Source organism: Anneissia japonica, unplaced genomic scaffold (assembly GCF_011630105.1).
Source record: "Anneissia japonica isolate Jap-2015-1 unplaced genomic scaffold, ASM1163010v1 scaffold1289_len16243_cov101, whole genome shotgun sequence".
NCBI classification, from domain to species: Eukaryota; Metazoa; Echinodermata; class Crinoidea; order Comatulida; family Comatulidae; genus Anneissia; species Anneissia japonica.
The window spans coordinates 1-5,795 of record NW_022710658.1 but is presented as its reverse complement, the minus strand read 5'-3'; the positions used below and the strand labels follow the sequence as shown (position 1 = coordinate 5,795).

Here is a 5,795-nt window from a genome sequence, read left to right as displayed (position 1 = left end):
AATAATACATTATTCGCACGGTAGACGTAGCCAATCAGCATCGTAAAATGAAATGACACTGTCTTTAAAAAAAAGCGCCAATATAAGCTTTCTTGTTTATTGTTTGGCTTCTGGTTGTTCACAATCACAAAAGCAATCATGAAAGCCTGATGTCAATTATGGTCGGTCAGGCATGTAATGACTACATGATCATCTGTTGATTTCTTTAAAGAAATTTCAGTACGAAAATAACCTTGTATAGTAATGTACATAAAACAATCTTTCAAACAAACTTTGACTTTTTCATGACATATTAGAGAAGAACATCAGTTGCACAGTACTGTACAACAGTTTATATAGTCATTAGTAGAGGGCAGACGATCAATCATTAGTAGAGGATCGATCAAAACTATTCCAGTCCAATTTGTAACGCTAGGCCTAATTACAAATTTTAACAGAGCAATTGTGAAAATTGTAGATATGACTCGTACTTCTGTTAACATCCATTTTGTTCGATACAACATTTACAGTCTTAGGTGATTGAGAAGGTGAAACTAATGCGGGAGAACTTGGTCCTGGACTAGGCAGACTGTCGTACTGCTAGCACTGTTGTTAGCGTTATCGTTTGCGGAATAATTTGTGAAATTGTCCGAGAGGCACAGACTCATTCTTCGCTTTTTCGCTTCATCAACATGAGCGTAGTGCTTTATACTGGTTTCAGATTTGTGCCCAGAAACGGACATGATGTGTCTTGCTGCAAATCCTTTAGCATCTAAAGCATGAATTATAGTAGCTCGAAGGCAGTGATTAGTATAAATCTTAGATGTTGCTGCTTCACGAGAAATAGTCTGCATTTTTGTTCCCAATGTGTTTTTCCCCACCGGAATGTTATTGTACCACACCTCATCATTATCCCGAACAACAGTCGTAGGACGTTGCCAAAATGCATCATTTGCAGGATTAAGATGCGAATTGTACTTACAGTATGAAGCTACAGGGCAATCTGGGAGATGAGTTTCATACATTCTTCCAGACTGACTACGAGAGTCATCTAAGGCCTCACCACCATGATTTTTCGTCAGTTTATCACAAGCAAAGTATACATATCTCTGATTTGAGGAATCCGAACTAATGGCGAAATCAGTTTTGGAGAAATTGCACAGATTTTCCCTACCTCTATTGCATAAATGAAGCATGAGATCAACAAACACTTTATTTTGGAGTCCCTTCGATGTGCTCACGTCCAATGCAGAAGAGGCTTTTATTTTCAAAAAGTCCTCCTTAGAAATAGGGTCTTTGTGTTTCACAGATCCTTTACCAGATAATTTAAGTTGCACTAGTATTGCCTGAAACATCTCATTAGCTTCCTTAAATTGTGAATCATTTACAATGTCAATTGCCCTTCACCTTTTTAAAATGTTTCTGTAGTCCGTAGCGTAGCGTTGTCATTGATCGTTTAGCCTACAATTCACCGTTTGCTCTCCTTACCTCAGCGTAGAATGACCGGAGAAACGCGTTGAGCTCCGGTGCTGTGAAAATTTCAATGCAAGTAATTGATGATTCCTTGGCCTTACAATATTCACTAAGTACATTAACGGATGAATTCACAACAAATTTTGTACACTTGGAATCCTTTTCGTCAATAATTCTGTCCAATTCGTCTTCGTCAAGAGATTTAAACCTATTTGAAGTCGCCATTTTCGAAGCGCTAGGCTTACACATTCACAATTCGTGAGCGATCGATCGTCTGCGCTCGACTAGCATTCACGGGCGCAATGCGGGTGTAATCCGGTGACGTCAGAGACCGGTCACTTTTCAAAGTTATATTTCCCTACGGGGAAATATAACGTTTCCGATCCTCGTAGCGCTAGTCACGTGATGCCATTTCGACCAATCACGTACTCGTATTTACATAGGCTATGTAATATAGTACATATATCGGATCCAGTATTTATTATTGTAGGAAGGGATTAGGAGAGACTTACAGAGATGTGCGAGTCTACAGGTAGGCTAAGTGCAGCAAGATGGCAGCCCACAAAATTAAAACCCTATTAAAACTGCACATAAAATAAAATCGAGTAATTTTGCATCAGTTTGGCATCCTCTCATCTTCCTCTGTTCCAATTCCCATCATGGTTAGCGCTAAGTAATTGATTTTCTTTTGTTTTCCCCATTTAATATTTTTGAATGGAGCAACAATCAATACCACATACTAGACCCTATGATAGGGGACTATACCACCAGTACATACTCCACAAAGCCTTTGCTCATGGCAATAAGAGTAAAAGGTATACAGACGTACAACCGCGAAATAATTCATAATTATACAGTATTTCTATCTACAACATTCTATCGTGCGAATAAGAGTTTTTTTTCTACAATTTGCACGGTACCGTGTGTGTATGTGTATGTGTCTTATTTTCACGGTAGACCTAGCCACTTAGAATTTAACGTTTCATGACGTAACGGCTGTCATACCGTGCGAATAAGTTCTTATTCCAAAAATCGCACGGTACCGTGCGAATAACCTCTGCCATTAATTATATGCCTAGGTTATTACTGAAAAAACAACTCGTTTCATTATTGTTGTTAATAATTATAATAATACAGTAATATTCCGCTTGATGTTAGACTAATTGTTAAAAAGTTGTTTTTTTTTATTCTATTCCAATGTCTTTGTTTTTTCTCTTAGTTATAGCATGGAAGTTATAGGTATAATCTATCAAAAAGCTTTTTGTATGTATTATGTATTATGGAATGACCTGTTAGAAGCACGAACTCCTGTAGACCAAACCTAGTACCGTTACGATTTTTAATCATGCGGGAAATCCACTCACGATTATTTATTATTTTTTTAGTTTAACAGTTTTAACGTCTATCTTTTATTTATTATTCTTGTAATAGTATTTTTATATTTATTATTTATTAAATTTGAAATCAATATTATTGTTATACTGTAATATTGTCCTGTTAGTATATCATTCTTAATATTTTAAAATTATGTTTTATTAAAATGAATATTATTGTTAGTAGGTCTGCTGTTATTTATTATTATACTAAAAAAAATTTTATTAGTAGCAAATGATATTATTATTATTATCATTATCATCATCATCATCATTATCTCCACCATTATCCTCATAATCCTCCTATATAATCTACCACATCATATTTCTTCTCATGTTATCCTTATCAAAGCCACTTCCTTATCATGATGACGTTTCCTACCTAACAAACCAACCACTTTCTTCTTCTTTTGTAAATCCTGTTTCTGAATCTGATGTATTTAATGTTGTAAATGATCTTGATTCAAATAAATGTTCTGGATACGACCACTTAAATGCTTCTATTTTAAAACAAATTTTACCAATTATCCTAAAACAATTAACTTTCGCTATAAATTCCTCTTTTTCCTTAGAAATTGTTCAAACCTATTTTAAACTAGCAAAAGTAGTCCCTATTCATAAAAAAGGTGATGCTGACTTGTTATCAAATTATAGACCTATTGGATGTAGTAAGCTACATTTCACTATGGTATTAGGGGTGTTCCATATGAATGGTTCAAAAGTTATCTTGAGAATCGTAAACAATTTGTACAGATCGGTGCTTGTAAATCATCGACAAAGGAAATAACATGTGGTGTTCCACAAGGATCTGTGCTTGGACCGCTGTTATTCTTAATATACGTAAATGACCTGACATATGTTAGTGACACTCTACATGTTGTTTCCTTTGCCGATGATACCACATTATACTATTCTAATGAAAATATTGATGAATTGTATAGAACATTCAACATTGAACTACACAAAATTTGTGCCTGGTTCACTGCTAACTAACAAACTTTTAATAAACGTTACTAAATCAAATTACATACTGTTTCATACTCATCGTAAAAATTCTAAACTAAAAGGTATTAACCATAATCTCTTTCTTAATAATACCATTTTAGAATGTAAAACAGAAACCCTTTTTCTTGGTGTTGTAATTCATGGAATTTAACCTGGTCTACTCATCAAAAACGTATTTCTAGCAAAATTTCAAAATATATTGGGATTATAAATAAGGTACAAAAGTACTTTCCTCAATTCATACTTCTTAATTTATACAACTCTTTCATTCTTCCTCACTTACAATATTATTGTAATATTATTTGGGCAGCAGATTATCCTTCAAATCTTATGAAATTATATAAATTACAGAAACGTGTTGTACGATTTATTTGTGTATCCCCTGCTGTGTCCCATAGTGAACCCTTATTTAAGAAACTAAATGTTTTAAATATTTTTGATCTTCATAAAATCCAGGTCTTATCTCTTATGTACCATATAAAAATCACTCATTACCAATTTCGATTTCAAATATCTTTTGCACAGGTAATACAATTAATGCATATAATTTCAGAAAAACAAGAAGACTAGAGATTCGTTTTGCAAGAATTACAAAGACTCAATTTTTTTGTTAAATTCTATGGTCCTAAATTATGAAATTATATTACAGATGAAATCAATAGTTGCAATAATTTACTTTTATTCAGAAAAACTTTAAAAAAAGAATATTTTCAAATTATGCAGATATAATTTAAAGCACATGTTGTATACCGTTCATTTGACAAAATTTGAATTAAGAGAAACATAATCTGATACGAGATACACTTTTTGCGCAAGTTGTTTATTTATATATTTATTTAAAAAATGTTATTTTATATATATTACATTCTCTTTTGTTAAGAGATCATTTTGAGACAACTTTTAACTTCTAATCTGATTCCTAAATCGTAATTTATAGCTATTAATTGTTTACTTTCACATATTTCGATTTGAATAAATGTTAATGAATGAATGAATGATTTATGTTGGTGATGACGATTGGAATAAAAATAATGAGGATAATGAATGATATAGTAAGGACATCAGAATAGTAGTAATAATAATTCTCGTCAGACAGACATTGACCTTGTTGTCATCATCATTATCTCCATCATCGTCATTTAGACCAAAATATTAATTTGTCTATCCAAATATGTTATTTTTGTCACTAATATTTTGGTTTAGATCACACTATTTTAGGCCATGCAAAGCCATAAAAATTCTCCCTGACCGAGGGCCTCGACGGCCCCTGGGTTCGGACCTACCCAGTCAGACCCTTCTTGTCAGCACATATCTGGGGCCACTCTGAATGACAGTAAAGTGAAAGTAATGAACGATCTTTGAATTTGTCGTGATGACTTCATTCTGTGATTTTTTTAACGAGAGTGTAGAGTAGATCTACCTATTTAGCCTGGTAAGATTTCATATCCATAATGTATGTAATAGTGACTAAAAACATAAAATTTATTTATCCCACCCCCATCTTAATTAGTCAGAAATAGGGTCTTTTAGGCCAAAACTTCAAAGTGCTCTAAAAAATGGGATGGGAATTTTTTTTTTCTGAGACACTGTAGAGTTTACTGATAATTCAGAAAAAAACATAAATTCATTTCAGCAGTTTTACAACAAGACCATATTGAAATATTTAAAGTGACTAATACTACATCTTCACCTTTAACTTCTGTATTACTGTCACTTCCAGTGTTGGTAGAGACATATGATTCATTATTTCTTCAGCCATTATGATTCACTCTTTTATAATTTATTAGAGTGATCATAGCAATGAAACTATATTCAATATGTAGTTACAGAGTATCAACAAGCTTTATTCACCTCAAGTATCTAAATAGTGGAATAAAAGAATGAGTGCTTCTCCCATGGAAAAAGGGCATAACTGACAATTTGCTGTTTTGGAGATATTAAGCAAAATGTGTAATTTATTTAGCC

The 5,795-nt window shown here is 33.1% G+C and overlaps 1 pseudogene; it reads right to left on the bottom strand.

Moving 5' to 3' along the window:
* Nucleotides 1-533: 533 nt before the first annotated feature.
* Nucleotides 534-1,677, bottom strand: LOC117107083 (annotated as a pseudogene).
* Nucleotides 1,678-5,795: the final 4,118 nt, after the last annotated feature.